This window comes from Delphinapterus leucas, chromosome 4, assembly GCF_059928025.1.
Source record: "Delphinapterus leucas isolate spDelLeu-1000000601 "Yukka" chromosome 4, BTC_Dleu_Yukka2, whole genome shotgun sequence".
Taxonomy (NCBI): Eukaryota; Metazoa; Chordata; class Mammalia; order Artiodactyla; family Monodontidae; genus Delphinapterus; species Delphinapterus leucas.
The window spans coordinates 148,492,507-148,518,091 of NC_143132.1; positions in this window are offsets into that span (position 1 = coordinate 148,492,507).

Genomic DNA, 25,585 nt, shown 5'->3' on the forward strand with positions numbered 1-25,585 from the left:
TGTTTGTGTTTTTCCCAGTTTTCTTCTTGTAATTATTTCTAGTTTCAGGCCATTTCTGTAGGAAAAGATTGATATGATTTCAATCTTCTTAAATTTATTAAGACTTGAATTATGGCCTAACATATGATCTATCCTGGAGAATGCTGCATGTGCACTTAAGAAGAATGTGTCTTCTGATCCTTTTGGATAGAATGTTTTATATGTATATGTGTGTGTATATATATATATATATTTAAAACCAGTTTATATATATATATATAAAACCAGTTCATCTGGTATAATATGTCCTTTATGGCAGAGGCTTCCCTGTTAATTTTCTTCTAAATGATTTATCCATTGAGGTAAGTGAGGTATTAAATTCCCTACTATTATTGTATTACTCTCTGTCTCTCCCTTTAGGTCTGTTAGTATTTGCTTTATATATTTAGGTGCTCCTATGTTGGGTTGGATTGATCCCTTTATCATCATGTAATACCCTTCTTTGTCTTTTAATACAGTCTTTGTTTTAAAGTCTATTTTGTCTGATATGAGTATTGCTAACTCAGCTTTCTTTCAGTTTTCATTTGCATAGAACATCTCTTTTCATCCCTTCACTTTCACCTGTGTGTATCCTTACATCTGAAGAGAGTCTCATGTAGTCAGCATATAGATGGGTCTTTCTTTTTAATCCATTCAATCACTGAGTCTTTCCATTGGAGAAATTAGCTTGTTTGCATGTAAAGTAATTATTGGTAGTTATACTTATTGCTATTTTAATTGTTTTGGGGTTGTTTTGTACTTCCTCTCTGTTCCTTTTTTCTCTTTGTGTCTTCCTTTGTGGTTTGATGACTTTATTATGTTTAGATTACATTTCTCTTTTTCTTTTGTGTATCTACTATAGGTTTTTGCTTTGTGGTTGCCATGAAACTTACATATAACAATGTATATTTATAACAGTGTATTTTATGTTGATAACATTTTAAGTTTGAACACATTCTAAAACTCTATATTTAACCCCCCCCCACGACCACCAGCACATTTTATGTTTTTGACAAGGCTAGAATATTCTTCTACACATTCATAGAATAAGGGGATGAGATTAACCCTACTAGAAACATACTGAATGGGAGTAGTGTCTATGTGGGAAATCAGGATATTATTATAGGAATAATTATGCAGACAAAATGCTTATATGTTCACCCCCCCATCTACTTTGGTTATATTTGCCTAACTTTGTCTATACAACTGTTTCCACATGTATTTATGTAGTACCTAAAGAATAAGACCATTTCTACTTCCTTTTTACATTTCCCTATGAGTGTGACACATTCAGGGAAAGAGTTTTGTTTATATACAAACAGATTTGAAGTGCTTATAATCAGGACCTTTCCACATTTTGTGTTCTGTTGTCTCGAAAAAGGCTTTGCGTGTGTATATATAAGCAGATGGCTTCCTATACATAGCATGCTGAAGAATTGCAGTCCTGCAAAAAAGGAAAAAAAAGCATACATATGAAGATGGGACTTTACCTCAAAAATTCCCATTAATACTGATCAAAATAACTTACATTAAATCAAAAAGCACAGGAGGGAATGAAAAATGCTTATAGGTTGGAATCTGTTAAACACAAGGAATTTAATATTCATATATTTTTAAGTTCATTCTAAATTTCTTATCATTACAGTATGTTTCAAGGAGAGGTGTGAGAAATACTTCGTACTTTGCAAAAACTGAATCTTTCATGGGGAGAGAATACTTTCTTTACAACTTGTTAGAGCAACTGTGAAATAAACTGAATCTTTCTGTCTTCAGAGCGGAAGGGCTGGTTGACACCATCCCTCATTTGTTTAAGAGTTTTTTCTTTTCTCCCTGAACCAGGCATATGGAAAATCTCTTAATAAGATTTGTCAATAATCCCACTGATATGAAGAATTCATCTACTCTCATCTTTAGACATTGCCAACGAAATGAGCCTGGTTCCCATAGCCTTCCTCTTGATGCAGTCTAAAATTTTTAAAAGCCATTTATTCCTCTGTACACTGTTGGTTATTCCAAGCAGGGAGATGTTTTCTCTTTCTGGTCATAGATGAAATAGACTTCATGCTTGTAGACTAAATGCACATGAATATGAACTGCAAGGCATTTCAGGAAGTCAGTGGACCGGCACGTAGAGAGAGTGATAACAAATAGCAGATTGTAAATATTGTAAATGTTGATAAGCCTAAGGCTCTCTGACTCCCCATAAGTAAATCCAGCCATACCATGTTGGCTCTCCCACCACAGGTGAAGTGGCCCCAATGGATTATTCTTTCAGATTTTGCCTTAACTCTGTTTATAGAAAGGCATTCTACCAAAATTCAGAATGTATTCATTTCTTCAATGATCTCCTCATTGATCTTCAGATCTTTGCTAGAAAAATAGAAGTTTGCTATGTGTTGGTTGAATGAGTAAGTGGAGAAGTGTTTGGAGCTGAACAAGGGCAAATTCAGTCTAGATGAGATGGGAGTCACCTACTTGTAGTTTGTAACAATTTTTGGCAATGCTAGTATTGTTGAATAATATGTAGAGCACACTGTACTTACAAATTTGAATGTGAAAGAAATGAAGCAGGGGTCTGGGATGAAGCTATTGCTTGGCTGTTTTTACTTGTGCACGTAAGTCTCTCTTGCATTTTCACGTCCAAGCGTTGCTATTGGGGCATTAGGGTTAGTGCAGGGTTTCTCAACCTCAGTGGTATTGACCCTTTAGGCTGGATAATTCTTTGTTGTAGGAGGCTGCCCTGAGGATTATAGCAGGTTTAGCAGCATCTCTGACCCTTGACCCACTAGGTGCCAGTAGCACCCTCCCCCCCCCCGTTATAACAGCCAATAGTATCTTTGGACATTAACCAGTTTCTGCTGGGGCAAGGAGGGAGAGAGGAATCATCACAGGTCAAGAACCGTTGGTTTAGAACATTCACAGATAGCAGGCTTGAAGTTTTCAATCACCTGTCATGAAATACTCTAATTAGAACATCAATAAAACCCATCATTTATTCTACAAGGTTGGGCTCAGAAAAAAGTTAGTGTACTGAGCACAATCATTTGACCATAGACTTAGGTGTGCTGAAAATACAAGTTTATTTGGGGGGATTTTTACTTAATTTCTATTGTGATGCTCCCTCCAATCCCATTCTACTGGAGTGGCAGAAATTTAATTATGGTCTGTATAGCATTTCTTTCCTTCAGAGCATGCCAAGCCTCAGGGACATAGTGCCCAGGAATCAAGGATGGGTTCCAGCATCGTTTGCCTACACTTACATCCTCTGAGATGTTCATCATTCATTCCACCTGGACCTCAGCCATTGATGCACATTGCTCGGTGCTAAATCATTCCTCTCCCCATCCTCAAGTGTGCTCAAGATCCGGTAGCTCTCTCTGCCACCTCTGTGCTATTCTTAGATACAAGGAAGTCTTTCTGCTGCTCCTACACCATCCTGAGAGATAGGAAATTCCGCAGGCTGTCTAAACAATTGGGAAGGTTGGAATAAAGGTGAATGTTATCTTAGATCATGATCAGGGGCCGTTTTTGTCCTAGTACACCCCTTTGGTTCAAATAGATTAACATCGTACTCTGTATGATTTATTTTTTCCACATTGGGTTGTGTGTTGTTTTCACTTAGTGATCAGTTTCCATAGCAAGTGTCGTCAGTAAGTTACTCTCTCTACTCTCTCTTGAGTGGAGCCTAGTTTAGTAATCCTTAAGTCTCATCTGTAGTATTAATATTTGTGCCCTAGTCTTTTCCTCCCCCTTTCCCTTCCTCTCCTGTCTCTTCCCTCTCCCTCCTCCTCCTCCTTCTCCACCTCCCTTTCTTGAACTCTCTCTCCCTTTTGACATCTTGTCTATATCCTAAATTTCCTCATTAGAACTATTCTTGCCACCTCCACTCTCCTTGGTGACATTTACATGTAATAAATACTGATAATGGCTAGCCAGACACTAGTGTTTTACTATATTATCTCATTATATCCTTCAACATCTCTGGGTTCTGAGAAAGGGTTTCCATTTCAAAAGACCAAGGCAGAGGTTGCAAGGCTTTTCTGACCTAGCCTTAGGAGCCATATAGCATCACTTTCACTGCATTGTTTTGTTTACAGGTGAGTCACTAATGCTAGCCTGGTTCAGCAAGAGGAGAGTTAGACTCCATGGCTTGCTGGAGAGTGGCAGGGCCACATTGCAGAAGAGCACATAGGATGATGGTTATTGTTGCCACCTTCATTGGAAAATACAGTTTACCATGTCCATGTTTAGATGCTGGTCCTGTTGTTTACCAGTTGACTGGGTTTTTTTTTTTCCCCCTTTCAGGATCTAAGCTCCCAAATCTCTAAGATGAGAGTTAACTTCAGTTATGATTAATTTCTCTTCTGACTGTCAATAAAACGATCTTCTTTCCACATAGACCCCACATAACCCAGGCTATGTCTTCCCAAAGTTTAAACAAGTCATTCATTAGGGGAAAAAAAAGGAAGGAAAAATTCTGCCATTTTGATAAATCTACCATCAACATTAATTCAAATATAAAAGTTAAAAGGAATCTGAAGGTCAGGGTTCCCCTAGAGCATTGGCTTATCTGGAGCACTTTTCATATAATATTCTAAGAAAGCAGTGTACCTAATAACTAGCTTGAGTTCAGCTCTTTGATTGATCAAATACCTTTCTGTTGAAAGATGACTATCTATGTGACAGGAGGTTAGATAGAAACAGGAAGACAGCTTGTTAATACTGTGTGAACTGTAATTCTTTTTCTGTTAAGGTAGAATAAGAGGCACTTTTGATAAGTACTACTAAACTTACTGCCTCCGAATCAGGGCCAATCATTTCCTTTTTAAATGAAAGATCACACAGAATAGTCTCAACCCTTAGTATGTAGGTAGATTTGAAGTTTTAGAAGGTCTGTTCTCCAGTGCCTAACTGGATGGATGACTTAATTACTGCAAGCACAGATGTATTTTAGTAGAACAAATATATTGTGCACAGAGCAAAGCAAGTACAGTCAAATCATATTTCCTGAACCTGCAGGCCATCAGAGGTAGATAAGTGCATTGTTATACAAAATTAAGTATAGTAATTCTTCCCATTCTGGTTTCTGCCATCCTGGAATTCCAGTTGTTGAACTGGTTATCATAGGCTGGAATCAAATATGGAGTTGCTGGGAAGAAAGACAAGTCAGTTTAGAAAGATCATTTTAGAAAATTGTCAAGAATTTTAATATCCTGACAATATGCCTCAAAGTCTTAATAATTGAAGGATACCCCCTTTATCACACTGGTTCTGTCTTTGAAGCCCATCACTCATGATAGGCAATTGTGAAGACATTCACTCCTTTATCTTGAAAGCTAGGACATATGAGCAAATCACATTCATTTACAAAGTTAAGATGATGTTATCCCATGTAGTTAGAAAAGCCATTGTAAGTGAAGTCAGAAATTTTGGAAAGTCTGGCTTTGAGTCATGACTCTCTCACCTTGGGTAAGCACCTGTCCTGCCCAGGCAGAAGTTTGCTAATAAGTAAAACCCTGTGATTCCTTCCAGCTCTTGAGTTCTACCCCCATTAAATTGTCCAAATATAGCAAGTTTTCTTGGTGATTGATGTTGTAAGAGACTTTCACCAGTGCCAGAAGTGGGAGCACGTATTTTTAAACTCTTGCATTTCAGCCATTTTCCCCTTACCATCCTAGCTCAGGGGTTGATGCACAAACCCATTAAAAAACCTAAAGACTTCAAATTAAACATGTTCGCATTGATGACTGGCATAGAAGTACAGCCTGTTGAAACCATGAAAAGAAGGAAAAACAGAACTTGTTCAAATACCGAGATACTCTGAAAATTAAATGCCTTCAACTAAGAGATGACTCTTGGGAAATCACCTTTTCATTACAGCCGTGGAGCTCCCCTTGTCACACCTCATTTGAACATTTCACCATAGCATCCACTGCCCTGTACCGAGCAGAGAGAATTTTATGCCTAGTATTGTTGAGTAATTGTTATTTTTTAAAATGCCCTAAAAATGTTGAATGAGATTTTAGAACTGTATTTGAGGTGTAATAGAAATTCAAGAAATAAAACTAAGGCAAGAAAGTCAGCATGATTGTTAGAGAAGCCCGAAAGAAAGAAGGAAAACAGAATGTACTGTGAGTACACAAAGGGCAGTGCAGAGGGGAGGAAGCCATGCAGTTGTGGGTGTGCTGGCTAGTGACTGGCACACAGAATCCAGTTTGGATATAGGAGGATGCCAGTGATGCCAAATCCCCATCACCTTTTTCTTCATAGGTTTATAAGCTTCTAAAAATAATTCTTTGCAGCTCAAGGTTCACAAAGCCTAATTTGCATTAATACTTAATGTGTGGTGAATGTGAATATCAGAGCTTTTTATCTGTGTCTCTGAGAGGGAAGCAGAGACAATAACCAAGCCTTGTAACTAGCTGAAAAGATAGACAGGTAGGGTGTTCATTTCCATTCCCTTTTGCTGCAGGGGAGGGGGCGGGGTGGAGGAGGCTGAGACACAGCATGATTATATTCCCTTGCTTTTTAGGAAGATACTCAGCAAGGTACTCAAGGAGAATGACAGGAGAGTTTGGAAGGCAGCCCTGTCCAGCCCAGGCCGGCCCATGCCGAATGGTTTGGGCTGCAGTTTGGCTCTGACTTGTGAAGTCTTCTGTGCTTCACAGGCAGCAGGGCAGAACTCAGAATTAGGACTTGGAGATGAAAGAGACTCCAGGTCACTGTAGATTCTGAGCAAGCAGCCCCAAAGGAGCTGTCTACCCATCTCTCAGCCCAACTCTCACCCCCTAAACCCTGGGGAACGGACCACCTTTTCCAACCTCCACAGGGCATGGAAACTTTCATATATGACTGAATAGAAGGTGGAAATTTTACTCAAAGCAAGCCCTCAGAATAAAAGGTAGGAATTATATTCGAGTCTCTGTAAAGCATCTCATGTAGGGGACAGTGTCCCAGTCCCTTTACTTTGAACAACCAAGAATCCTCCTTGGAGAAATGTATCCTCCATCATTGCTGGTTTTGAATACCTATAGGGGTCACATGAAAAGAATCGTTCTTTTAAAAAGAGACAAGTTTAACATGGGGTTGGATTTCATTAGCTGAAAGCCTTTTGAAGATCCCTTTCAAAAGCAACAGAGCAAGTTCCTATGTAGTGGAGATCACAAACACTTATAGGATGAATAAATAAGTAATGAATCCCAAGGTTGTACAAATGAGTGCTTAAGGTTTGACCTAAATTTTCCAGTGGCATCATTTTACATGGACTCAAAAAGTCAGCATCTCAAATGGAAATAAAATGATACTCTGGAAAATTCTTAGAAGATGAAATTATGGTTCTCTTGACGGTGAAGACAGATTTAAAAGATGCATGTGGAGTTTTAGTAACATTGTTTGAAACAGTGAGGAGTAGTATTTCTGAAGGTAATATATTACTAGTGTAATATAATTTTACATCCTAAAGTAAGAAATTAAATATCCTCAATCTATATTTAATCACTTAATCACCTTCCCTAAAAGTTTCTATGTTCAAGCCAGTCAAGAGTTTTTCTAGACTGGAAAAGTAGCAAATCAACCTATTTATAATCTTGTCATTTGGAAGCCATAGTTTATTACCGATTCCTTCAAAAGTGCCCTAAGATGTCTTCTTTTTTTCTGTTTTTTTAAAAAAATATTTATTTATTTGGTTGCACTGCGTCTTAGTTGAGGCAGGCAGCCTCCTTAGTTGTGGCATGCGAACTCTTAGTTGCAGCATGCATGTGGGATCTAGTTCCCTGACCAGGGATCGAACCTGGGCCCCCTGCATTGGGAGCGCAGAGTCTTAACCACTGAGTCAACCAGGGAAGTCCCTAAGATGGCTTCCTGTAAGTGAGCTAAGAATTTAACCTTATAAGCTGTAAACTCACCAGAACAACCAGATGCTATGGTATCTGGACCCAAGAGGCAAGGAGAAGTGGGAAGTGGAGTCTGGCAGGGCTGTGATCTCAACAGTTTAGAAATGAGCATATACATTTAGGTTATTGCAACCAGGATGAGAGAAGTAAAACAGATGGATTCATCTTGTTATTTTTTTGTTCACTTGAGGGTATTGTACACTGGAAAGATACTAAATCCAATTTAATGTGCATTCAATCTTCCATTCGCTCAACAAAAACAAGCACAAAAGACTGAGAACCTGTCATGTTCCAAATACTGTGCTAAGTTCCAGAGGAACAGTGGTCAACCAGACAGAGACCAGTCACTCCCTGCCTCAGCCCAATAGATGCCGGTCTTACAAACTGAGTGCTGGCGCCCAGGTCCTGGGCTGCCCAGGTCCATGCTTCAGATTACTGAAGGAGGATAGTATAATCAGATAATCAGAGATTGACATTGGTTTGTGAAGATGGGCATTTCTGCATTTGTCCTTTTTAATCTATCAAATATTTGATAAATAATGAGTGAGGCGCTGGAGAGTAATGATTATTAAAAACTCTAGAACTTCAGTCAAGACTTGAGAGGACAACAGAGGCATTGATCAAGTAATGACACAAATCAAGGGTAAAATTTTGAGAGACAGGTGCTACAAAGAATGAGTATTTGTTATTTCCAGAACCTAAATGGAGACTTCTTGATATTTTTTATCAATGTGTATTATACATGCAGAAAAATGAACAAATCATAGATGTTCAGCTCAATGAATTTTCACAAAGAAACAGAATATAACCAGCATCTCAAAAGCCTCCCTTGCCCCCGTTTGTCACCACTCACCGCAAGGGTGACCGATATCCTGACCTGTGAAACATGAAATATTTCTTCAATTTCTGAACTTTATATAAAAGGAATCACATTGCTTGTTCTTTTTGTGGGTTTCTTGTATCAACTTACTTTACTTAACATTACATTTGTGAGATTCATCTATATAGTTGTGTATAAGTCATATAGTATCCCATTCTATGTGTACCCTTCAACTTATCCCTTCTGCTATTAGTGAGCAAAGGGAGCCATTTCTAAGTTTTGTCTGTCAAGAATAGTGCTACTATGGACTTTCTAGTCCATGTCTTCTAATGAAAATATGTACACATTTTTGGTTGGCATATGAGATTGGCAGGGATGGAATTATGGGATCAAAGGGTGTATATGTTCATCAGTAGTAGAGGTGCCAAACTATTTTCCAAAGTGGCTGTACAATTCTGCCTTTCTTTTTTTAAAATTTTAGAATGTTTTTAAAAAATTCGTTTGTATTGGAGTATAGTTGCTTTACAACGTTGTGTAAGTTTCCGCTGTACAGACAGCAAAGTGAAGCAGTTATACATGTACATGTATCCCCTCTCTTTTAGATTCTGTTCCATAGAGGTCATTACAGAGTATTCAGTAGAGTTCCCTGTGTTGTCGTAGGTCCTTATTAGTTATCTATTTTGTATATAGTAGTGTGTATATATCAATCCCAATCTCCCAATTTATCCCTACCCTCCCTTTCCCCCTTGGTAATCCTAAGCTTGTTTTCTACATCTGTGACTCTATTTCTGTTTTGTAAATAAGTTCCTTTGTATCATTTTTTAGGTTCCATATATAAGTGATATCATATATCTGTCTTTGTCCGACTTCCTTCACTCAGTATGGCCGTCTCTAGGACCATGCATGTTGTATTTCTAACCACAATGTACAAGAGTTCCAGTTCTTCCTTATCCTTACTAGCTCTTAGTACTGTCAGTGGTATCACGTTGTCGCTTTGATTGCATTTCTAAAAAGGGAGGGCAGGAACAGCTCCCCTGAAGAACTGACAATTGAGCTGAGGCTTGAAATGATGCACTGTGGTTAACTAGGGGTGGCAGGACGTGGCGTGGTCAGGAAGAGCTGCGGAAGGGAGCAGGTGTGGCTGGAGCAGAAGGAAAAGGCAGTCAGGTGAGGTGAGGATGGCTGTGTCTGGGGTACCTGATGGAGCAGAACCTCGGAGGTTTATCGTTATACTCGAGGCAACAGAAAGTCCTCATAAGACTCTAAACAGAGGAGATGATCACATTTGCTCAGATCAGTCTAGCTGCTTCATGGAAAACAAATTATAGGGGCTGGATGGGTGGAGGGAGGGAGTTGGACCTGCAGAGGGGGCTACTTTGTTGCCCAAGAGGAGAGCTCCAGGTCTCCAGGAAAGAGGCTTCTTTCTGTGGCTTTGTGCTTTGTCTGGGTCTAGGAGCCTATGGTAGGCCTAATTTTCATGACAACCTTCAGACCTTTTGGGATATGTAACCTCTCCCTCAAAACCACAGGTTACACTCCATAGTAATGTGAGGAAATTCTGGCCACAAGCTTAGCACTGATCTGGTTAATCAAGAAACCTATTTTGTAATTTCCAAGCACTTGAGTAGACTGATTGACTAACACCGTTAAAATGATGGGCTCTGTTGTCTTTTCTTCATTTACTGAAGCTGAGATGAAAGCTGGCTTTGCCTTTTAATTGATTAAATGAAGGCCTGGGACTCATAGCTCAGTGTGTGTTTATGGGCGATCGCAGAATATACCGACTGCAGCCAAGGTTTCCTCCCACATAAAGGAAATGTAGGTGACATGGCTTTGTGACAAAGGGAGCTTATCCTTCTTGGGTTCCAGTCAAACTAGAATCTGGGTTTGCAGGCTCTGGATCACTATTACTAGGGACTTGGGATGAATTTTTGCCACCGTGATTAGTCCTGAGAGTATGAAATATAAAAATGTGGTACATTGATGTTTATATGCAATACAACTGTGAAAGAATAGAGCAGAAGTTCATGTGAGTTTCTCTAGTGAAGCCTCCATAGGTTAGACTAGCTATCTAAACTGTCATTAACATGGCAACATAATCATCTGGAGAAATTAATTTAGAGTAAATTAAAAAGTAATGTGCAGAAATCTCTGTGGATGTGGATGGCGGGATGGAGGAGACATGAGTGTGACTCTGTGTGTGTGTGTGTGTGTGCGCGCTCGTACGTGAGTGTGGCGTTATCATGGACTGAAGTTTACCATGAACTCATGTGAACAACTCACTACCTCTCTCTAGACATTGGTTTCTATGTCTGTGAAGTGAAGGAATTGGCCTTAGATAATCCTTAAGGACTATTAAGCTCTAATGTCTGAATCTTTCATAATTAATCAACCACAATAACATGCTCTCCAATGAGCCCTCCTAACAGTCAAAGCCCTTACTCTCAAATTAGAAAATTGGGATGATTAAAACAAATAGAAATGTGTAAGATTTTTGTAGATTTTTCATTGTAACCCTGAGCAAACTAGATAGTTCTTTTTTTTATATTAGTTATTGAAATGTTTGTGTGATTTAGTGGATACAGCCAAAATGCAACTATTTAGTAAATAATATTTACTGACTATTAGTCAAAAAACTAGTAGAGAATACTTTGGAAATAGTTCTGAGTGTGAATTGTCCTAACTTTGAGACTCTGGGGATACATTGTGTTGTACTTTTTGATCCATATAAACGGACATGATTAAAAGTAATACCATTTGAGAGTAATTATAGAGACTATCGTAAACATTAATTAAGCAACAAATTGTGCTTTGTGATCAATTTTTATTTATCTTCTTTGCAGGTAAGAAAATTCTCTTAGGCCTCTTTTCTTATCAATAAAGCAACCTAAAATAGGCCTTAAATATCAGAAGTAACCTAACAGGCTAAAAAGCCATTAGCCAGTGATTTCAGCTGCAGCAAGATAAGAAATTAAATGAAATCTTGAAATTAAAGAAACTAAAAATTGGTTAGAGAAAACTATATCTGCCAATAAAAGTTTTAAGCATCGTATGAATAAAGACTTGCTATCCCTCCTTTGAGGTTGTCCTTCTGAAATAAAGTAATTTCGACGTTTTCATTTATATGGCATTTCCAAGATGAACTTTAAGTGCCATTTAATTGCATTCAGATGATAGCAAATATTCATGCGGGTTGTCAGCACATTGCTTCATTAGTAACCTTGGTACCAATTGGTTTAGGGTGTCAGAACCCTTCTCCTTTTGACTTGTGCACAAATATGAAGGCATGTTTGTATCATGTCAAACTTAGCCCTAGAGGGCTGTGCTGAGACCAGGGAGCCTGCCTTTCTGGGCTTCACTCTTGACCCCAGATGATGCGTTATATCTCACTTTGTATATATTCGACTGGTTGATGAGATGTGAGCCGGCCAAGGAAGTAGAAAGTTAGAGCAGGAACTGTATGTTTCATAGTTACCCACACAGATATGCCTGAGACCAGGCAGGTGACACAAATAGCAACATGCTTGTGCAAGGGTCTGGAACAATCTAGAGAATACGCTCCACTTTGAGGGACTAGTTGCCAGGAGGGACACAGGTGCCGTTCTGCCTGACCATCCATACAACCAGGAGCCCAGAATCTCAGAGTTCTTAGGGCACTTGCTCAGTTTTTAAATGTTGGAAGTTAATTCAAGTTGCAAATAAACACTCGATGGAACAAACAATATTTGTCTGTGAATCGTACAAATCCTGGTTTAAAAATAAAAAATCTGGCTTCCCTGGTGGCGCAGTGGTTGAGAGTCCGCCTGCCGATGCAGGGGACACGGGTTCGTGCCCCGGTCCAGGAAGATCCCACATGCCGTGGAGTGGCTGGGCCCGTGAGCCATGGCCGCTGAGCCTGTGCGTCCGGAGCCTGTGCTCCGCAACGGGAGAGGCCACAACAGTGAGAGGCTCGTGTACCGCACAAAAATAAATAAATAAATAAAATAAATAAAAAATCTGAAGGCGGCTCCCAAGCTACATAGTCAAATTTTATGAAATTGAACTGTAGGACATTGCTATGTTTATAGCTTAAGAAATGGTCAAGCATCAGCAGTTTCCTGTAGTTCAACCTAATAGTTTGCAGTTTCAAACTATTGAGAATGATAGTGTGTGTTGTCAGAACCGATGTGCAAGTTACATGAAATAGAAGAACAGCACAAAGTGAGTTTTAAGTTATTCTGGGTAACCATCCCCACTCCCCCCTCCATGATAAATTTCTTTAAATCTTTGGACCTTCTGAGATACCTGAACTTTTGCATCAAGTTGTGAAATATGAGGGAAAGGGAATTATAAAACCTAGAAATCAAGGCTTCAAGTTAAGGCCCTGTGTGTGAGTAGGTCTAATTGCAGTGCTGTATTAGTTTGCTCAGGCGACCATAACAAATGCCAGACTATGTGGCTTAAATAGAAAATTTCTCACAGTCTGAGAGGCTAGAAGTGCAAGATCAAGGTGTTGGTAGATTTGGTTTCTTCTGAGGCTCCTTACCTTGGCTTGCAGATGGCCACCTTCTTGCTGTGTCCTCACATGGTTTTTTTCTTGTGTGTGTGCATGCCCCTGGTGTCCTTTTATACATCCAGATTTCCTCTTATAAGAGCACCAGTCAGATTGATTAGGACCCACAAATATGACTTTTTGAAAAATCTGAATCACCTCCTTAAAGGCCTATTTCCAAATACAGTCACCTTCTGAGGTTCTGGGAATTAGGGCTTCAGTTCGGGGCATGAAGAGAGCACAATTCAGCACACAACAAGTGGTGCGCTCAAAAATTTTTAACAAACATCTCTCTAGGGAGGAAAATCCTTACTTGCAGCATTTGCCAATTTCTGTGGTGTAAATATCCCCATCATGGCTGATTTCAGGTTACCAACATGATGTCATGAACACAGACTTGGGCCAATATGGATAAAAGCGCGTCATTCCATAGCAGTGCCACCATCTGCATCCAGTAGACGTGAATAACCTCCAGACCATAAATAATAGTCAGTGTAATAAAATAATGAGTACGAGATGAGGGTTTAGTCTTTTGTTATCTTTGCTGTTGATATCATTTGCTTTTTGTAAGTTTATGTAATTTCATTCTTACTAACGGCTGTGCGTGTTTAACAATTCGCCAGCCAAATTGCTGAAAATTTAACACTGGGTCTCAAGAGCCAATACCAACCAGCTCCAGCACACCACTGAGTTATGTAGCTCTTAAGTAGAATTCTATAATCAGGAATGAGAAAGTAGGACAGCTTTGTCTGAAATTATAAAGGGAGAATCTACTGGACACAGTGACTGACAGGATATGGGTGAAAATAAGCAGGAAAAATCCAAAATGAATGAATGAGTTTGGAAAGAGTTTGAAGGGAGAGCTAGGTTAGGTGGGCAATGAATTAGTGAGGATGATGGAAGAGCCAGGTGGGGGTCCAGTGACCGGAATTCCTACCCTAATCCCACCCGAACAAGCCTGTTGATGGGGGGGACCCTCTCTGAGCCTCAGTTTCCCCTTTCTAAAATACACCCCCCTCTGGACGACTTCTCAGGAGCCTCTCAACTCTAAAACTGTGGGATCCTGTCACTTACTATATAATCGCCAAATCCTTTCTATGTCTATGTCTCTATAAGCCAAAAAAAAGAAAAAAATCCGAAGGTCGTGTGTGTGTCTCTCCCTTAACATATGATACGATCACCTCAGAAGATACATTTAATGGAAAGAAAGAATATAATTCTGTTGTCTCTAATAATTAGCAAGATTGTTATCAAAAAGAAGTTTTTCAAAGACTTCTTTTATCTCTTTATGACCCTCAGAGGCAATTATGAATAACCCATTTAAAAGTGCGTCTGGGGCTTCCCTGGTGGCACAGTGGTTGAGAGTCCGCCTGCCGATGTAGGGGACACAGGTTCGTGCCCCGATCCAGGAAGATCCCACATGCTGCGGAGGGGCTGGGCCCGTGAGCCATGGCCGCTGAGCCTGTGCGTCCGGACCCTGTGCTCCACAACGGCAGAGGCCACAACAGTGAGAGGCCCGCATACCGCAAAAAAAAAAGTGCCTCTGGCTTAGAAGAGCAGGTATGTGAACTGTATCAGAAACACAAGCAACCTCAGAAGGGTTTTACTTTCAGTTCAGTAGTTAATTAGTTAAGCTTCAGTATACACTTTATGTTTTGACTATATCACAGCAGGGCGCCTTGTTGCTGTACTCTTGAAAAAATCGTTTTAAAGAAAAACGGGGGTGGGGGGGTTGTGCATTTAAGGCGCTCTCTGAAAAAAATAGACATCTTCATTGGCTCATGAATTTTTCAAACTCTCCTGCAAATGTGCCTTCATAACCATTTCAGAACTGTCTTATAAATAACTATATGTTGACTTGAAATGAAAATAATCACCTTACAGTATGTCGATCAACCTCACTTCATTTTGAGATGGGATCCTCACCCCAGTGGTTCTCCGAGTGTGGTCCCTGGGCCGGCAGCATCAGCATCACCTGGAAACTGGTTAGAAATGCAAATTCCCAGGCCTTCCCTCAGACCTAATGAACGAGGGTCTCTGAGGACGGCATCTGGCCTTTCCAAGTGCCTCTGACGCAGGCTCGTTGATGGGATGCTATGCTATAGCATGCTCCAGGGAGTCAGGCTTTCTCCCCTTTGTTCATCACCAGCTTCATCTCTTTAGGCCAGTGATTCTTAAGGTGAGGTCCCTGAACTAGCAGCATCAGCATCACTTGGGAACTTGCTAGAAATGCAAATTCCTGGGCCTCTCTCAGACCTGTTCCATTAAGAGCTTGGGATATGGGCCTCAGGAAGAGGGAGCGTTATTGCCAAAGTGTAATTTAAAATAATGGACTGGGGTGGCTACACTGAGACTGGGGAGAGGAAGACGTTAGCCTGGTAGGACATCAGTTTTGGAGACACAGTGGATTCAGAAGAGGAAGGAGGAGCAGTGAAAAAGAACACTTCTGTGGTCAGGTGTGTTAGAATGGCGGGCCGTCGGGAGAGCGGGAAGCTGGTTTAAGAGGAGAGCTGTTCACCGGGGAGAGCTGACCACTCCCCCACTCCACCTGCCCGTCTCTGTGCCTCTCCCAGCTCTAGCCCCTGCCTGTTGCTGGCACAGAGGGGCCCAGACCTGTTCTCACCACCATCCCAGGGTTGTGGGTATTTCTCATTCCCTGAAGGATAGAAAGGCACATCCTTGGACAGGTTTCCTGGCAAAATCCTAGCTGCGGTGTAGGGTCGTCTACTTTAGGACTTCACTTCACATTAGGACCTTTTTCATCAGGCGGAGCTGGTTTTGGCGCTGGCCGATTGTATTCTTATAAAGAGGGCATTTTACAGAAGAGCAGGGCATCTTGGCGAAGACCCGCTCGCAGTCTGAAAGCTGAGTCTGTCCTCCATGACTTTCCCCCTAATATCCCTCCCACCCTCATAAAACCTTAGGTCGGTGCTGAGGAACCCAAAAGTCAAAGGACTGTGTGTTTCCTTTTCTTAGAAAGCAAGAGCCTCTGGCAAAAAATAAAAAATAAAAAAAAATAAACTCCAAGGGTAAGAAATAAATTAAATGAATTGGTCTTGAGTTTGGCCCAACTCTGATTTGTATAACTGCCTCAAAACTAGTGACCTGGGGATAAATTCCAAGTGGAAAGTATTTCCAGCTTCCGTTTATGGATAAGTGGCCCAGGAGAGCCTTTTCCTTGGTCTTCACTGGTGAGGCTTCTTAGCTTTTAAAAATGTGTGGCCAGTGGGGAGTTTCCTTTTCTCTATGTGATTCTGACCCATTTCTCAGCCACTTCCTCGACACCCCAAAGCACCGTTTAGCACTCCAGGACACCTTGTGTGTTAAAGATAACCCTTAGAGAGCTCTGAGTCCATAAACCAGTGTTAAGTCCCTCGTGGCACAGCAGTGCTGCTCATCAACTCAGGAGTGGGCAATAAGGGTCCTGCTACTATTTCAGCCAAATGGGAAAAGGAAATTAACATGGGACAGAGTAGAAGGCAGAAATCCTTTAGTTGCATTTCGCTGCTGTAGAACGCCAGGTCCAAGAAACCATACCAGAGCGAAAATACCTGCTTGATGATGTATGAGACAGGGCTTCTGAATTTGGGGACGCATAGAATAGGTGTCAGGCAAGACAAATCACATCCTTCAGTTATGGTGCAGCTAGAAAGCCCTTTATTCCTCTGAGAGACAGCTATCTCATGCCATCAAATTGAGCTTTCAGCACTAAGAATGGAGTCATATGGGGTGATCAAATAGATTGTATTGCTGGTCAATACCTTTTCTATTATTATTATGTTACTGGAAAATAATTATTATCTTCTGCTTGAGCCTGTGTGAGATTGAGAAAGATCAGGGAGAGGAAAAATATTGCATTGTTCAACTTGTACTTTATATTCAGCCCCTACACACATTAAAGCCAGCCATGCTAGCCGAAGATTACTTTGTATTATTTTCTAAATCATCACCCTAGTGTAATTTCTTCTGCCTTTTCTATGACCATTAAGCTAGGTTGGGAACATGATTCTGAAATTTATAATCAATAAAAAAGTGTTGGACAATACTTAATTCCATATTCTTCCACAGATTTGGCTTTGGTTAAAAACTTGATAGCTGTGGCCTTTTAATCACAATAAAGTCAAATAAGTTTAATAAATTTTTGAGGGAGGAAAACAATACTGAGGTTTAATTTAGTAAACGTTTATAATTTGTATTATCTTATGCCTCCTCCTGAGCACTATTAAAATAAATAAACTGGGGCCTAGAAAAGTTCAGCTTTCTGCACTTGGAACGTCTAAGAGAACATTTAGTATTTCGTCCCATGACTTTGAGGAAGCCCTACAGCTTCCTGGAAAAGCTGTGGAGGAATCATTCCCATCCGAAGAGCTGGTTTTCACTGTGTCATATTCTAGAGCTCCCTTGAATTTATCAAATATGTCTGTCTGGTCCCTGTAACCCTAAAGGTAAGTTCTTCAAGAGAAAAGGCCCTGGGGTATTTTTTTCTAGTTTATCCTCAGTGCATTTTAGGTACTCACATATATGTTGGTTAACTTAAAACAACAAACAAACAAAAATACCCTCTTCCGCCTTCAACAGGGACATACAGCAAAATATCAGTCTCTGAGTATTCTTATCCCGAGATTTTATATTCTGGAGGCTTTTCCCAGTCTACTTCCATTATAGGAGTATGAAACCTTTGTTCTGATGTGCTGCTTAGGGTTCCTTGATTCAGCACTATTGAACTGGACATGATAATTTCTGTTGTGGGTGGCAGTCCTCGATGCTATAGGATGTTTACCAGCGTTGCTGACCACTACTCACTAGGTACCAGTCACACCCTCTCCCACCAAGCTGGGACAACCAAAATGTGTCCAGGTGTTGCCCGGTGTGCGCTGGGGGCTAGAATTGCTCCCCACCACCACCACGTGGGGAGCTGCTGGGTACACTGCAGGTCTGTCCTCGAACTGAAACTCTCACGAAACCGAGACACATGGGGCAGGTCCTAAGCTAGTTTTGTTGTCCCCTTCTCAGCCCATAGGCTTTTCCTACAGATTCCCAAGGGAAGAGAGATGGTTGTTTTAATGAAAAGGGATGTTATGATCCTCCCTGTCCTTCCCCCCTGCCCATAGTAGAGACATTTTGCTGATATCTGGAGGAGGAACCTTGGGGTGGGGAGCAGAAGGTAGGGAGAAGGTATGAGGGCAAAGAGAACACAGTGGAAACTGAACAGGTTCACGGGCATCCCTGTTCTGTTGACCCCCAGCTTTCTCTTAGCTAACGGGTTCTCTCCCACCTGGCTTCACTATGTAGCAAACACTTGGGGTCGAGCCCTGGAAGGAAACCGCCCCTGGACAGACTTGTTTCCATCAGCCATACCTGAGAACATCCAACTTTTTATCTTCTCTCTGTATGAAGTAAGAGCGACTGAAAAGGGCAGTTGTAAATAATTCCATGTCTTTATATACTTGTTCCAAGGTCTCATTCCAGTTTTAGGGAATTAATGTCAGTGCTCAGACACTAAAAATAAACCAAGAAACCTAAGGCTGGAATGAGTAGTATCCCTATCAGGAAAAATGCAGTAAGAGAATTAATAAATTGTACTTTTCTTAACATTCTATTGTTAATATTTTATTATTCCTGGGAGATTTTGTCCTGATTAAAGCCATTAGAAGGATTTTTTTTCCCCCTAAACATCCACACCCATTTACTAACCCTGTAATCAAGGCAGAGTATCAAGTAAGCCAAAATTATTTTCTTTCCCAAGAAAACTATTAATAGGGCCATAATTAACAAATTCACTAATTGTTTATCTCTGCTACCAACAGTAGCCAATGTTGGCAACGGTAGCCACCATTGAAACTGCATTGTAAAGACATCCACAATCAGTGAGCTGCCTTATTTATCTTCGTTAACCCAAAGTCTACATGATAGAGCCTGCCTGTCCACACCTTCCACTTACCTGATGCAAGAATGGTAAAACAAAGACAGTAAAAGCTAATGTCCCTGTGGGCTAGGATAATTAGCTGCAACACTTATTTTTTCCCCGTCGAAGCCAGTTCCAGTCATTAGCTGAAGTGCTCCATAAATGCTGAGGATCCCTTATTGCCTTATGAAGTTAATCCATCCCAGGGTGAGACTGGTTTATTGATGGATTATGTGGAGCTGAAAGGAAGCAGAGGTGAGAACTCCAGGCACTACTCAAATTCAAGAGCAATATTCACTTTAAACAACACTGAGATGCCATTGTTCCCTGATCAGATCAGCAGAGGTAGAACAGCTTGATCGTATATCGCAGTGGTCGGGATGTGTGGGAAACAGGCACGTTTATACACTGTTGGTGGTAGTATCAATTGGTAGAACAGAGATGGTAGGTGGAGGGTGCTTCAGCAAGGCCAGGCAGGCGGGGGGCCAGGGGCAGGAACTACAACCGAACCCACCCTTTGTTCTAACAACTTCTCACAGCTTCTGTGCATTTATCCTACAAACCTTCTCACAGATAGAAGGGCAAGGTTGGTTGTGGTCACATTGTTTACAATCATACAAAAGAAAACAAGTCAATGATCAATCGTAGGCAACTGTATTACCTCATGCAATGAATACAGCACTTTGCAACCCATAGGCACTCAGTGAAACCTGTTAAGTTGAATTGAAAGGTCACTCAGCTTAAGTCATCTTTCTCTTCATACTCAAATAATTACTAAACGTCTTCTGGTTGCCAGGCATTCACCTAGGCTTTTGCTACTAATAAAACTTGTGCTTCTGTTTTTCAAATAGAGAGATAGTTTGATGGTGTCGATCCTATGAATGTTCCTATTTCTTTTATTTTGTCAATATTGATTGAGTGGATATTATTAGGAGGCTCTGGAGCTTTAAGAAAGGAGTTTCGGTGTCCTGGTCCCCCACGGACCTATAGGCAGTGGGGTAGAGACAAAATAGCAATCACACATCTGTAGTAAACGATATCTGTATCAGTCTGGGTTCCATCAGGGAAGCAGAGTTCACCCTGAGTCTTGGGATAAGGAATTCATCATAGGAGTCAGACCTTACTCAACTGTGGGAGGAACTGGGAAGTCAAAGTCTGAAAGGGAGATCAGAGAAGTCACCAGTCAGTAAATCTGAGACACAGGCACCTCCAGCCCCCAAAATGGGGCTGCAAAGGGAATGGGCGTTGGGGAGTGTTCTGAGGGAGGCTGCACAAGTGCACCCACTTGTGGGTGCACTGCCTGGCACCAGCCAGGAGCCTGAGGATCACTGGTCAGCGGTCAAGAAGAGCTGGACATGGACAGGAGTAAGAACAAGTCAGAACTGCCCCTAGACACAAGGACACGAGACAATAATAACCACTGCTTCCAGACCTCAGGCACATCACTCTTGACCCATTCAGAGAAGGGGCTTCTGGGAAACAAATGTCAGCTTAGCCAAGCTGGCTCAATGCAAAGCACCACAAGCACTATTTGTTAGCCTAAGCCTTCTATCTGACATCACTGAAAAACGTATGTTCCGGAAAAGTACATGGGGGTCTCTCCCAGCCCTCATCCCGTAAGATAGTGAAGAGTAGACAATTTAAATATTGGTAAAATCTATGTCTCCAGATTAAGGATTGTTAAAATCTTCAAGTTGTTCTGAGGCTGTGAGATGCAGTCACCCCAGCAGAATGAGTATTGAACTGAGGGTGTTTCTCAGCCTCTGCTCACTTGTTCACCATGGGGGCCAAAAGTGGATGCTGGGATGTATCTCAGATCTCTTAGGTGTGTGTCAGGAGGACCAGAACATTGTGGTTTGTAGGATGTTCTGCAACTTAGCATAAAAGCGCAGTGTCTTTCACATAGTAGGTGTAAAATAAATGCTTGAATGGGTGTGGGCAGGAAGTGTATGGACTGTGGTTTCTCTAGGTGGAGGAAGACAGATGCAAATTTTTGTTTGATATCACAAAAGTAGGTGTGCTAAGAGCAAACCTTCAACCAAAATAGCTTTTAATGGCAGAACAAAGGTATTCCAGGTCAACTCCAACACGAACATAGGCCGTCTCCTACGCCAGGCACAAAGGTCCTTCCCCTCTGCTCCTCCTCCTCTCTCTTTTACGGAGACAAACATCAAAAATAGGACTACTGGTGTTGTTTTAGGCTTACAAAGTGATTTTTAAAATTTTTAATTAGTTAACAGTATTTAAAAATGGGAGATTTTTACATAAGTATCTCAGTCTCCAGTGTCTCTTAGAAATTCTGAAAACCAGGACTTCCCTGGTGGCGCAGTGCTTAAGAATCCACCTGCCAATGCAGGGGACACAGGTTCGAGCCTTGGCCCGGGAAGATCCCACGTGCCGCGGAGCAACTAAGCCTGTGCGCCACAGCTACTGAGCCTGTGCTCTAGAGCCTGCGAGCCACAACTACTGAGCCCACGTGCCACAACTACTGAAGCCCGCACGCCTAGAGCCCATGCTCTGCAACAAGAGAAGCCACTGCAATGAGAAGCCCACGCACGAAAACGAAGAGTAGCCCCTGTTCACCGCAACTGGAGAAAGCCCATGTGCAGCAATGAAGACACAACACAGCCAAAAATTTTAAAAAATAAAAAAAAATTTTTAAAGTTCCATTCCTTTAAAAAAAAAAAAAAAAGAAATTCCGAAAACCTGGAAAACCTGGTCTGACACTCCTAGGTGACATCTGTTGCTGGATCTCGGGGCCACTGCCCCTTTTAGACAAGGGGCTTTCCTATGGCCATGGCCCCCACCCTCTGAATTGTTTCCACACAAAGGCTGCTCTCCTTTTCCTTTAGCATATACTATCCCACATGTGATATGATATGCCTTGTAAGTCAAGAAATATTGATAGGTGGTAATGATGAAGCTGCTACAGCTAATTTAACTCTTAGTTGCCAGGCACTGTGCTAAATGCTTCAACACCTAATCATTATCTAATTCTTCCAGCCATACAGGGTAGCTGTTGTTTCCATCTTATGGATGAAGAACTGAGATTAAGGTTGTTAAGGGCCTTCCCTGAGTTGAATCAAAGGAAGGGATGTGCCATCATCTCGGTACCGGAAAACGGAATCCAGCTTCAGAGCCCAGGTTCATAGAGTCAGCAGGGAAGAGCCAGATAGTAAACAGTTTAATTTCAGCTTTGTAGGCCCTACAGTCTCTGTTGTGACAACTCAGCTCTGCTCTGTAGTGTGAAAGTAGCCAGACGATAGGTAAAGGAATGGGTGTGGCATGCTGTAATAGGACATATTTACAGAGACAGGCAGTGGCTGGATCTCACCCAGAGCCTCAGTGCCTGCATCCGCCAGGGGTGGTTATACTTCAGGAACTGCCCAGAGGGCAGCGAATGCTGTAACGTGGTACTTCCCACGGCCCTTCATAGGAGGTGGAACCGTGAGAAAGCTCATGTAGTTCTACCCAGGTGCTGTGCCAATCTGGGTGAGAACTGACTAGGGTTCACTTTTGGATTCTCCATTATTCCTGGTTCCAAATTTGAGTTGTTTCTGTCTCCTTTTGTTTTTCAAACACCGTAAATGCCAGCCATGGGGACAAAAGAAAGGAGTGAGCTCCAGAGGAGGCCTGGCGTAGAAGGAGAACAGCATCCTTGCAGGACTGCAGGAGATAGACTTCCTGACCACCCCACTCCGTGGAGGGAACTGAGGTCCAGAGACCTTAGGAAACATGTACAGAGTCACACCACTCCTCGGTCCACAGGGTAGAATTTGAAACCCCAAGTCTGTGGCCCCCATAGCCCAAGCTGTCTCCATCTACTGTGTAAATATCAGGAGTTTCTATTCTGAATTCACCGATATTAAGTATATCCCTGAAAAGAAATGACTAGACTCATAGGTTTTCTTTTCCTTTAAGTATGCATTCATTCAGCATTATTTATTGGGGACCTACTGTGCGCCAGACACTGAGGTTTTGAGGCTGAATAAGGCAGAAAGCCTGGAATCACATTTCATATGGAGAGAGACAGCAAACATTTCTATGTCACAAATCCCCCAGCCGGCCACCTGGACCTCAGGTGCTGTGCTCACACCTGTACCTGCATGTGGTACCAACAACATGAACTGTCTTTGTGTGGAGGCTGCTTTGGAGAATGTCAGGATCACGAGGATGTCAAAAAGGCATCACTACAGGCCACGCAGCCAGCTGACTTCCAAGTGTGCTTGTTTGTGTTCAGGGTGGGTTGAGGGTATCTGGCCAGATTCTTTGGGGTCTTTGGTGTCTTGTCCAAGAGCTACATTTCTCTGTCTTAGAAAACTGAGTACTGTCTTCAAACCTGTGGGACTTTCAATGTCATATATGAGAGGTGTCGTGTATGCTCCGAGAAGTTGGGGATTTACAAAAGTCTGTGTGTGTCATGGTTTTATTTCCCCCCCTTTCAAAATTACTGCTGGCTCTAAAAGAGTCAAGAACTCAAGCTTGCATGAACTCTTCAACACCTCTCCAAATTCAACAAAACTGACATTTATAGCTTTGTTGAAGCAGAGACATGGCATTTGGCTTCAGATTGTTTGGACTGTAGCGTGTCAGTATAAATAGCTTTGATTGACTTTTGTATCGTGCACATCTGGAAGCAATTTATGGCATTCCAGCTAGATTAAAGCGCGTTTTAAAGGAATTTCACCAGCTCTTTTTTTTTTTTTTTTTTCCTGTTGGCCATGGTGAATAAAGTTTCAAAGAAGGTTTAGCTGTTGTTCTTAATGTAGACTGTGGTGAAGTCAAATTCAGGGCAAATGCTGGGTGGGGGGAGAAGGGAAGAGAGACGTTTGTTTTGCCAAAAGAGCTAAACACACAACTGACTTTTCCTCAATTGTTTTGTTCACACGAAACGAGAGATAAAACGTCAGACATCAGGAAGCTGCTATCAATACACAGAAACCATGGACTAAGCCGTTTTTAAAGAGAGGAATGGACTGACCTGGGAGAGGTGCAAAGAGCTACGTATGTGTCTCTTGGCTCAGCCACCAGAAGGGCTGAGAAGAAACATGAACATTGACTTTCATTTATGGAATATGTGTTTTGATTTTCGTTTACCAAATACTTACTAGTACATAATAAGAACAACTACTGTGAGGTAGGCGACAGAGTATGTGAGAGTGACCAGAGATGGGGGCTGACTTGCTGCCTTCATGGAGCTGATAATCTAGTGGAGCAGAAAGACTGCATAGCAAATTCCCCACACATCATTTAATTACCACTGTGACTAAATTATAATGGAGAAGTAAGTACAGGGTGTCCTGAGTGCCTGTGGACCTGAGGTAGTCGGCAGGATCGGCAAGGGCTTCCTGGGGAGATGTGAAATTTGACACAAGGCAGTAAGGGGAAAGCAAGTCCAAGGAGAGAAGAGGAATAACATTCCAGGAAGGGGGTGGGGGGGATTTTCATTGAAAACCCCTGGAACAGCCCAGCCAGGTAGGTATTTTCCCATTTAGACATGGGAAAAATGAGGCTTAGATTGGTTATAAACCTCTCCAATTTCACTAAGCTCTCAACTGTATAATCCACCTTAAGACCTGTTGAATCCTGTAGCCCTGATGGGCTGCATGGGTGAAGGCAAGTCATCTTATCTCTGGGCCCCAGTTTCCCCATTTTTATGATGAGGGAATTTGATACATGCTCTGTATCAAATGGAGCTGTGTATAACCTATACATCATCATATATAGCACAATGAATGCAATGGATACACTGTGTATAACACATGGGTCATCATATACAATGAAGCAATGGAAACATTGCTGTTCACAACATTGAAAGATGAAGATTCTCTGATGGACAAACTGGGAGGAACAGTAAAATCCTTGGGGTAATGAGAATGTACCCTCCAGTTTCTCCAGCTTAGATAAGAAAATGAAATCTCCATTTTTAAATGAGACTCATGTGCTGGGAGAGTCCGGCCCGTGCATTGTTAGAGCTGTAATATATAGGTCATTGTGGCCCTCCTTTTTCTTTTTGTTGCTGAAGGAAAGTGTTGAAACGGTGCCAAGAAAGTGGCAAATTGCCCTAAAAATCACATAAAAGAGCAATTTAGTGCACACAGTTCTGCTGAAGAAAACCACCTTTGTTTCATTATTAGCTTCCCAGGGATTTCTTTCTTTGCTTGGCATTTAAGTGTGGAAACTTGTCCTTTTATTCTTAACATAATGAGACAGTTCTTTTGTTTTAAGAACAATAGAAAAAAGCATGAAGAGTTATCGATACATTATTTGAGATTTACTGGCTACCGACTGGAGCCATATTGCTAACCTCCGGGTATGATTTGGAAAGGCAGGGAGGCATAAACCTCTGTTGTTTTATGTAAAAATAGAAAGAAATCTAATCTCTGAGACCATAGGATGAAAAATGTCCTATTAGGGAT